The sequence below is a fragment of the Helianthus annuus genome, chromosome 13, assembly GCF_002127325.2.
Source record: "Helianthus annuus cultivar XRQ/B chromosome 13, HanXRQr2.0-SUNRISE, whole genome shotgun sequence".
NCBI classification, from domain to species: domain Eukaryota; kingdom Viridiplantae; phylum Streptophyta; class Magnoliopsida; order Asterales; family Asteraceae; genus Helianthus; species Helianthus annuus.
Window position 1 is genome coordinate 141,640,487 of NC_035445.2, and position 11,655 is coordinate 141,652,141.

Genomic DNA, 11,655 nt, shown 5'->3' on the forward strand with positions numbered 1-11,655 from the left:
TACAAGCCTAAATACATGTAAATAATAATCATTTTTTTGTAATATATTATATGTATATAAAAATAAAATATATTATAAGTAAAATAATTCGAGCTAAGCCGAGCTACCAAGCGAGCCAAACCGAGCCAATTTGGCTCGTCATGAGCCGAGCCGAGCTAGGCTCACTTTCTAACTGATCCGAGCTGGCTCGGCTCACTTTCAAACCGAGCTATATCAAGCAAGCTTTTTCCGAGCTAAATCCAAGCGAGCTCCGAGCCGTGAGCGTTTTGAACAGCCCTAGCTTGGGTTGGGGTCATTGCTCGCGGGGTGGTGTAGCCGGCGTTAAACACCCTTCAACGCCAAAACTGACGCCCTACACCCCATAGTCTAATAGTGCAAACTAGTGATATCATATTAATTTTTTTGTGTAATAGTGCAAAACTAGTGAGTTTAGATCCGTGTTTCGCGACGGGGGCGATAATAGCGTTAATAGCAGGAATTCGGTTGACATTGGTTCGTTCATCATGATAGGTGCCGATAGTCGATATAGAAATTGAAATAGGAAAATTAAAAAAATAAAGCCATGACAAGTCCAAAAGGTGGTCAACACGTGTTTTTTATCCGTTTTCAAACAAAATATATCACCGTTTAGTTTTTGTAAAAAAAAAATTAACGAACGAAACTTATAGAAGAAAAAGGTAAGTTAGACTTTTCGTCCTTTATGTTTGTAGCGGATTGCAATGGATGACCTTTAACTTCAATAATTACAGTCACAGTCCTTTATTTGGAAAAACTCATTACACTCTACGTCCTTTGGCCCTAACCAGGTTACAATTTTCCGTTAAATATGACATGTGCATTGCACGTGAGGGTATTCTAGTCATTTTGCGCATCAAATAAATATATTATAATAAAATCATCCCTCATTTGTAACACCTACCACCACCACAGCTCTCGAGCCGGCGAGTTGCCTGCTCCGGCGAGAACTCCGACCACCACCAACATGGAATCACAAAACTGAAGAAAGATTCACAACAAAAGCGTTAAATCATAACTCAAATTTCATTGTGGAATACCAAAACTGAACAGGGATCACAAGTGTTTATGCAACAGAGGCCATGATTTTTCCCCTAACATCCACATGTCCTAAAACCTAAATCCTCCACATAACACAAATCAAATGTATACAATAAGATCCACCACAAATCTACAACAAATCTATCTCATAGAGCATGTTTGAACACGAGCATACCTCCGGCAGGACCAGACACCGATCTATGACATCACAAAAAACAAAAATAAACACAATCAAGGGGAGACAACCAAAATAAAAACTTCGATTATACAGTTCTTTGATTTTGCAGATCTACAAATGTGGCGGCGGCGGTGCTTACGGCGGGGGTGGTGCTAGGGCAGTGGTTGTGTAGGTGACAAAGAGGTGGTGTTGTGCGTTGTTGCAGATCTTCGATTTTGCAGACCTTCGATTTTGCAGATCTTCGATTGTTGCAGATCTTCGATGTTGCAGATCTTCGTTGTTGCAGATCTTCGTCTGACGCATCCTTGTTGTGTAGGTGATAGAGAGGAGGGTGTGGTACATTTTTGTAGCTGGTTGTGATGGTGGTGGTAGTTGTAGTGGTGGTGGTGGTCGGCAGCAAGCATGGTGTTGGTGAGAGCTTAGGTTACAGAGAGTTGTAGAAAGGGAGAGAGTTCAGATTGTGTGAATGTAAGTGTCTGGTTTATAAATATAAATAAATTTTCTTGTTTTTTCCTTTTTTTTAAATATATCTTTTAACTAAATAGATAAAATTACAAAACTACCCACATGTGAATAGATTTAAATGAAAATTATAACCTGGTTAGGGTCAAAGGACGTAGAGTGTAATGAGTTTTCCAAATAAAAGAATGTGACTGTAATTATTGAAGTTAAAGGTCATCCATTGCAACCTGCTACAAACATAAATGACGAAAAGTGTAATTTACCCTTGACGAAACACAGGTTAACACTAAGGTTAATATGTGGGATTGTCTCTTCTGTGGGTTCAATCTCCTTCTCTACTCGTGAAATGGCCACGATCCTGCAAAACAGCAACACCGTTAGTCTCGTTAAGAGGGGAATATGGGGGTTTCCCTCTTAACCAGGCTCTGGCGTGATAATAAGTATTGTTCTCAGAGGAATAAACAGTGTGTGTTAAGTGTGAGAGTATAGAGGGTAAGATGATTCAGCCTGAATGATGAAGGGTCCTATTTATAGCCGGATGCTGGAAGAAGGAGGAGCAGTGTTGCCAGCTGTTATAGGGCGCCAGCTGTCCGACCAAGGGGAATATCCTCTTGGTCTCCTCTGCCGTGGTCAGGGTAGTGGTACACGTGGCGCACCTGTATTTGCTCATGCTAGGAACATCGTACTACTGATGTCGGTCTGCTCCTTGATTTGTTACAGGCCTACATGGCGCTTGATGAATGGTGACATGTTTTGTCCTTTTGGTCGGAGGGAGCATCTTTGGTGCCACCTTGCCATATTCTAGAAGCTTCTGGATTCGCTTGCTGATGTGTGCGCCATGTAAGATGTAAAAGTGGTGTGGTCCTTGCCATGTAGGCAAGGATTTGGGACCATACCTCTTCAAGTCCCCCCAGTCCAGTGTGCCTTCTAGTTGAGTTGATCATCTAGGAGGGATTCTGGACTTTTAAGTGAGTGGTTTTTGTTTGCTGTGTCTTACTTATCTTTGCGAAGTTGAGCCGATTGGACGCATGGCTTGCTGGCCAGGTTGAGTCAACTGGACGCATGGCGCATGGTTTGTTGGTACCTTGCAAAGTTGAGCCAACTAGACGTATGGCGCATGGCGTGCTGGCAAGGTTGAGTCAATTGGACGCATGGCACATGGTTTGTTGGTACCTTGCAAAGTTGAGCCAACTGGACGTATGGCGCATGGCGTGCTGGCAAGGTTGAGTCAACTGGACGCATGGCGCATGGTTTGTTGGTACCTTGTAAAGTTGAGCCAACTGGATGCATGGCGCGTGGCGTGTTGGTTTTTTCTTCTGAAGAAGTTTCTTGTCTTGGGAGAAGGACAACTGATGTGACTGTCTGATGTCCCTGTCTTATCGGAGGTGAACAGGCGCTTTTTCAGTGGTGTCAGTTACTTTTTTCTACGTTTGTCAGGTGTGTGCCGCCCACGCTCCCATGAATAGAGGTGACGGTTTCTCTCCTTGCTAATGTGTCTCCTTCTTATTAGATGACCTTCTGAATTTTTGACGACCCACTACCCTTGCATTAAATGCGATGGGTATAAATATAAGGCGGTTTCCTTGGCTTCCTTCACTTTTCAAAATTTGAACTCTTGTTTTCTCTCTTGATCCTTTATCTTGTTTCTTCCTTTTCTTGACTATATTCATAGTATCTTTCTGATTTTTCAATATGTCCGGAGCGAATCCTTCGTTAAAAAAGAAAAGGAACAAAGGCAGAAACCTTCCGGGTCCTGATCAAGCCACGATAGGGTGGAAAGATGAAGAGTTCCATAACTTGGTTAGGGAGATGGGTTTCCTTCCAGATTGGGGTGCCCAGTTTCCGACTCCTGGTTCTACCGCCATGGACGCACCTCCCGGTTATCTCACATTGTATGCTGCTTTTTTCCAGGAGGGTAACTTCAGACTTCCGATGACCAAGTTTACTGCTGAGGTGTTGAGGAATTATGGGCTCCATATCTCCCAAATCAACGCTATTGGGCTTCCCCGTGTTACACATTTTGAATTTGTTTGCAGAGCTAACCGTGTTGAGCCGACTTTTGAAATGTTTAACGTTTTCTACACTGTGACTTACACCAGTGGTTTCTATTCTTTTAACTCCCGGACTGGTGGTGTTATCCCCTGTTGTTCTACTCATCTGAAAAGCTTGCATGATTGGAAGCAAAAGTTTTTCTACATCCGTCGTGGTGTTATTCCTGTGGATATGCATTACCGGTCAGTGAGTGAAGGGATCCCAAAGATAGACGTGTTGGTGGATTTTGCAAAGCAGGAGTGGTACAAGAAGGTGACGCAGAAAGCTACTGCTATTTCTCAGTTGGAAGAGATGGCTTTGGTTGGCGCTGGTATGAGTTTGCGGTGGTTCCCGAAGAACCCTCTGGGTATTCCTGTTTATGGTTACCAAGGCAAACGTATGTAATGTTTCATAGTGTATTGTTATTATTATTATTATTATTATTATTATTATTATTATTATATTATTATTATTTTTTTTTGTGTGTGTCATTCCTTATCTTCTTGTTTTTCACAGTTGGGTACAACTTGTTAAATGTTTTGGACCCGAAGGCCGCTAGTGCCATGGTTGAAGCGATCCAGGAAGATGGGAAACCAACATGGTTGGATCAGATTCGCCCCCGTTTTTTGCATCCTACGAACGAGAGTTTTGTTGCTTATGCCAACGTTGTTCTAGGTGAAGCTGATGAAGATGACGCTATTGATCCCACCCGAGAGGAAGTTGTTGTTCTCTCGAGTGGAAGTTCTGGCAGATCTCTTGAAGCTCTAACTTCTCGTTACGCGCGTGCATGTCCGGCGCAAGGGGCTGTTAATGAGCCCGTTAGTGAGCCCGTTGATGATGATGTCGAAGTTCCGGTTGAAACTACTGCTCAGTTGGAAACGAGGAAGAAGACAAAGGCTGGCAAGCCAGAGGGGAAGGAGAAGAGGGTTGAGGGAAAAACCACTGAGACTCCTTGTAAGCGACCCTCTACCTCTACCCTTCCTGTCTTAGATTACGTTGTCGTTTCTGATACATTGTCTGGTTTAGAGGTCGGAGAGAAACATCGTGGGTCTGATCCTGATGACCGCGCTACGTTGACGGAGATGATGAGGAAGAAAGCTCTTGAAGATAAGAAACGTAAGCTTGATGAGCATGCTGCTGCTATGCTTGCGTCCTCCTGCCCCTTCTGAGTCTGAGATTGATCTTGGGGTTTTCACTGCTACTCATGGGAACTTGTTGGAGAAAATTTATGAGGCTTCCGGTTCTAGAGGTACAAAATTTTTGTTTGTTTGCTTGGGTTGTCTTTTCTTTGCCCTTTTTTTATTGTTTTGTCTGTATTGCAGTGAGTGTGAAGCCGGTTAAGGCTGCTCGGAGGTTTGATATTTCTCAGATTACTCCTCCCTCTTCTCCTCCCTCGAGGACTTTTGGTTTGTCCACTCCTCCTGAAGTTCCAGTTGAGAAAGAGAAACAGGTTCCTGTGGGAGTAGAGCAGGTAGGGGAGGGTGGTGGTGGTGATGCTGATGGTGCCGGTGACGATGCTGGTGGTGGCCGAGGTAAAGGTATTGTAACGGAGGCGGAGTCTAGTAAGGCTACGCACCGTCAGACCATTTATACCAGACGTCATCCGGCCCCTGGTGGTGGTGGCACTTCTGGGGTTCCTCATGGTCAGGATTTTGAACACGTTCAAGCCGGGTCTTGGGATACCCATAACCCGGCGTGTGATGATTTACCGCATGCCCCTCGATGGCATTTAACCCAGGGTTCCCGGATGAATGACCATGTCAACTATAAGGAATTCTTCAACTTGTCTCTTCCCCCTACTGAGAGGTTGTTCCAGAAAAAGCGTAACCGATTTGATCTCTTAGATGATCACATTCATGTTGGGGTTAACTTCTTTGCCACCTCCCAGGAGATTGTCCGCGAATGGAAGTCGATGGGGGGAAGAGACTCTTGAGTTTGAGAATGAGAAGAAGGCTTTTGCTGAGGAGAGAGAGAAATTTAATACTGAGAAGAAGGGGTTATTATGGAGGGTTTCGGATGCTGAGCAGAAACTTGCGCAAGAGAAGCAGGTCAATGTTCAGAAGCAAAAAGATCGGGAGGCTGCTTGCGAGCGTGATAATGCAGAAATGCAATCTCAGCGCGATGCTATCGTCAGGCTATCTGGGGAAAAGAAGAAGATTAGCGAAGAAGCTGAGCAAGCGCGTGTTGCATATGAGAAGAAGGAAAAAGAGTATGTTCAGCGTATAGCTAGGTTGGAGGAATTTGGTGAAAAGAAGGTTGTGGAGTGTAAAGCTGCTGAACTCCTTTCTGAGGAAATTTCTGCTGACCGCAAATGGCTCTTTTCTCGCGCGGTCCCTTTGGTAACTTCTCTTATACATGTTCACTTTTGTTTTGTGTTTATTGTTTCTCTTATGTTTCTGAATGTTTCTTGTAGATTGCTGAGCGTATTGTGAAATCTCATGAGCTTGCCACCTACATGTTTGAGTTGGGTCAAGCGGCGTATAATAGCGGTCGCAAGGAGGGTTATAGTGAGGGCAGGGCTGCTGCGGCGAGTGGTGAGAAAGATTACCATTTTGAATTGTTCAAGGAGGATTGTTCTGGTAAGTATGCCACCAAACGTCGTGAGTAAGAGTTTATTGAATTTGGTGTTGTGAAAGCTGTTGAAAAGTTGTCTCGGAAAGCCAACGCTGTTGAACTTCTAAAGAAAGCTCTTGGTGACGAAGGGCATGGGGCATGGGGTGCTGGCCCTAGTCATCAGGATTGAAGGTTTCCAGCCTGCGTGCCGCGTATAGGCCTTGCTAGCCTTGTAATTGACAATCTTACTAACAATTTGCTTTATGTTTTGTGAACAACTTGCCTGTAGTTGTTTTGTGAATATTTAGCCATGTTTGGCTGCTTTTGTGCTATTATTCATCCTTTTCATTTTGTTTGTTGTGAATTTTTCCGTTGTTACAATATGTGCATGTGTAACTACTTTGATTAGGTATCACGAATGAATGATGGCGCTGACAGGTTGTGTTCTGTTAGTTACAACATTTATTCTGTCGTTTGTATGCGCATGTTGGTTCGTGAATACGAAGTGATCGAGTTATAGGTTATTGTGTGGACCCAGCTATGTTCAGCTTTGGGGGTCTTTACAATGTTTGTTGACTGTGTGTTCGATGTTTTCGTGTTTATATGGGCACGAAGTATTTATTTGGCGTTTTCTAGGCTTTGGTTGTGTTTTTGACCCGACTTGTGCACTCGTTTGTGACAGGCCTTGGAGGTCTACAACGTTTCCTAAGGTCGAGCCATTGATGTTTTCGTGTATGCCCGAAGTAATATATGCAGTTGTGACAAGAAATTCGCATGGAAAAAGTATAGCCAAACACTTCTTGTATTAGTGCTAAATGTGTTGGCGCGCGGCCGTTACAAGTACATAAAATTTTGGTTGTTTACATGTAGCATCTTCTTAACTGTTGAGCATTCCAGGTTCTTGGGACTTCTTTGTTGTCCAGGGTGCGTAGCTTATATGCCCCTTTTCCGAGTACTTCGTCTATCACGTAAGGCCCCTCCCATTTGGGAGCTAATTTTCTGGGTTTTTCGGCGTTAGACGCCTCATTATCCCTCAGGACGTAATCTCCCGAATTGAAAGCGCAGATTCAGACTTTGGAGTTATAATACTTTTCCAGCTTTGTTTTGTATTTTGCTTCATTGATTGTTGCCATCTCTATCCTTTCTTCTAGGAGGTCAAGGTCTAACCTCCTTTCTTCTTCGTTGTTGATCATATTCATGGAGAGCACTCTTGGTGACGACAATCCGATCTCTGCTGGTATGACAGCCTCGGACCCATAGACTAAGCTGAACGGTGTCTCTCCGTTGCTTGTTTTGGGCATTGTCCTATGGGCCCATAATATGCTTGGCAATTCGTCAACCCGACCCCTTCTTTGCTCTCCAAGCCGTGCTTTGATACCGTCGACAATGCTTTTGTTAATGGCTTCCACTTGCCCATTCCCCTGCAGGTGCGCAACCGAGGAGAAGGTATGTTCAATCTGTAATTCTTTGAATCATCGTTGAAGATCTTCTGCAGCAAAGTTCGTCCCATTGTCGGTGATGATTCGTACTAGCAGCTCGAAACGACATATGATCTGCTCCCAGATGAACCTTCTGACTACGGTAGATGTGGCTGACGCGAGTGCTTTTGCTTCTACCCATTTTGTAAAATAGTCAACTTCGACTATTATGAATTTGACTGCGCCTGGGGCTTCTAGGAAGGGGCCAACCATATCTATCCCCCACTGCTGAAAAGGCCATGCCGTCGTTACTGGGACTAGTTCATTTTTGGGGCGCATCGTTTTTGGTGCATGCCTCTGGCAGCCACTGCATTTTCTCAAAATCTTCACCGCGTCTAGGTGCATTCCGGGCCAGTAGTACCCGACATTCACCACCTTTGCTACCACCATTCTTGGTCTGGCATGTATGCCACAGATTCCCTCATGTATTTCTCTGATCAAGTAGTTCACGTCTTCTGGGTCAGCATGTCACGGCCCCCGACCCGGTTTTACCCGTTTCAGGAGCCGCGGGACAGAAATCCCGTGATATTTATTTATGTGATTTTAGCAGCGGAATTTTAACATCAGGATCGTTGTAAAGCTAAAAACTTTTCCCGATTATTTTTATTTTACAATTTGGGATAAAACCCCGATAATTTACAATACATAAGTTTTAGTGATAAATCCTTGTTTCGAAACATATCTCTTTATTTTATAATGAGCCACTATTTTAAGCCTTGAAATGCTCCTCAGCACTTTTCCTGATTTACAGTAGATCACCTGAAACATGTTTGAAAAAGGTTTTGTCAGCGGGGAAATACTGAGTGAATCATTCTATTTACTAAAACGACACTTTTGTTATAATTCACAGTATTAAGGGTTTTTACATATGTTTATTATCAACCAACTTTCAAGAATAGGTATTTGTCACACGACCAGCTCTGTGACTGTGGTCATATCACCATTGGCTGTCCCAATGAGTGACGTATATCACTTATTTTTAGGCTCGCCCACCTAATGTGATTAAAACAATAGTAATGTGCACAATACCCCACATACCGGCTGTAATTTGGTGATTACATAAACTTAATCACTTTAATTATAACTCTGAAAAATGATTTGGAGTATTGTAAAACATATTTGATAAAAAGAGAGAATGACTCACAAACTGTGAGAAAAGAGTTTATAAAAGAGGAATGACTCACATTGCAGATTTAGTATGGATAGAATATGATTTAGCCCTGTTAACCTAATTTCAACAATAATACACACAAAACAGGGTTAGTGATCAATACAGCAGTTACGATAACTCACGAGATCAAATTCTCACAATGAACGACAAAGTGCAATACTTAAACATTCATCGATTTAACGACGAACGACAAAGTATAACCCAATGTGAGCGGCACTTAAACATTCTTTGGATATATTGATCTCGGAAAATGAATCGTAATAGCGATCGAGTAATTACCCTGTTCCGCGGCAGCGATTCGAATACAGTGTGTGTTTAATTATGATGTACTGAGCTAATTCGACGTGCACAGAGCGTATCAACATCGTTTTCATTCCAAAATTCAAGTTCCAATGTCGGCTATTTATAGCCAGAAAATAGTCATGCTTACGGACCGTATGACTTAACCCTTACGGTCCGTAAGGAAACCGGTAGGCTTACGGTCCGTAAGGACTTACCCTTACGGCCCGTAAAGGGTGCAGTCTATTTACCTAGCCTAGCTGGTTTCGGGACTAGCTTGGGTGACTCAACATTTTTCTTAAACGAATTTTAGACAGCAAATTGAATAGATAAATATCAATTAGGGTTTATCCCCCCTGAGTTTTAGGGGCCCTGATCCTAATTCCGATTGTTCCGAAAATTTTAGGGTTAATGCGGAATTACTTGGGTGTCTCAATTAGGTTTTCCTTATCGACTAATTATCATTCTAATTATTAATTTTAATGAGAGTTGTTACATCCTCCCCACCTTAGGAAAAATCTCGTCCTCGAGATTCATTGAAACAGCTGAGGGTATTTCTGCTTCATTTCTGACTCCAGTTCCCAAGTGTATTCCGGTCCTCTCTTTGAATTCCATTTGACTTTCACCAATACCAGTCGCTTGTGTTTGAGAAACTTAACTTTTCGGTCTTCTATTTGTAAAGGTTTCTCTTTGAATTTCAGCTTTTCGTTTACCTCTACATCTTGAAGAGGTACTACCAGGGATTCGTCTGATAGACATTTCTTGAGATTGGATATATGAAATACATCATGTACTCCAGCTAGTTCTTCTGGTAGTTGTAAACGATAAGCAACTGGCCCTATTCGTTGGATCACTGGAAATGGTCCAACATATCTGGGACTCAGTTTTCCTTTCTTACCAAATCGTACTACTCCTTTCCAAGGAGATACCTTCAATAGTACTTTATCTCCTATCTGGAATTCAAGTGGTTTGCGACGATTGTCTGCATAGCCCTTCTGGCGATCTCTGGCTGTTTTCAATCTTTCCTTGATTTGAGTTATCTTGTCTGTGGTTTCTTGCACGATTTCTGGTCCTGATAATTGACTTTCTCCTATTTCTGCCCAACATACAGGAGTTCTGCACTTGCGTCCATACAGTGCTTCGAATGGAGCGGCTTCGATGCTTGAATGATAACTATTATTATAGGAGAATTCGATTAATGGTAAATGGTTATCCCAATTACCACCAAAGTCAATTACACATGCTCGGAGCATGTCTTCTAGAGTTTGGATCGTCCTTTCACTTTGTCCGTCTGTCTGTGGATGATATGCAGTACTTAGATTCAGTCGAGTTCCCATTGATTCTTGGAAACTTGTCCAGAAGCGGGAAGTGAAACGACTATCTCTATCCGATACAATGGAGAGTGGAACTCCATGTAAGGATACTATTTCATCTACATACAGCTTAGCTAACCTTTCCATACTAAAGGTTTCCTTTATTGGTAGAAAATGAGCGGATTTGGTTAGTCGGTCTACGATCACCCAAATGGCATTGTTACCTTTCCTGGTTTTGGGTAGCTTAGTAACAAAGTCCATTGTTATGAGTTCCCATTTCCATACAGGCACTTCTAACTGTTGTAGTAGACCTGAGGGTTTCTGATGTTCAGCTTTAACTTGTGAACAAGTTAAACACTTAGATACGTATTCGGCTATATCCTTTTTCATTCCTATCCACCAAAAATTCTTTCTTAAATCTTGGTACATTTTATTGTTTCCTGGGTGTATGGTATATCTAGATTTATGAGCTTCCTCTAAAATCTTTGATCTTAAATTTCCTTGTTTAGGTACCCAAGTTATGCTTTTGTGGAATTTCCAAATTCCCTCATTTCCTTGTTCTAATTCTTTTAGGTAACCTTTCATTCCTTCGGCATCGTCCTTGATTGCCATTTCCTGAATTTCCTTTAATTGTTCCATTAAATCTACTTGTAGATTTATTCTAAGAGCACGGACTCGCTTTTGCTTTTCATGGATCTTACGACTTAAGGCGTCTGCGACTACGTTTGCCTTTCCTTCGTGATATTGAATATCACAATCGTAATCACTTAGGATTTCCATCCATCTTCTTTGCCTCATGTTTAACTCTTTTTGCCCAAATATATATCTTAAACTCTTATGATCTGTATAAACAGTAAACTTACTTCCATACAGATAATGTCTCCATATCTTAAGGGCAAAAACTATAGCTCCTAATTCTAAAACATGAGTCGTATAGTTTTCCTCGTGCTTCTTTAATTGTCTGGAAGCATACGCAATTACCTTTTTGCGTTGCATCAACACACATCCGTATCCTAATTTTGAAGCATCACAATATACCTCAAAATCTTCTGTTCCTTCTGGTAAGGCTAAGATTGGAGCATTGGTCAATTTCTGCTTTAAGATTCTGAAGGCTTCTTCTTGTTTAGGTCCCTA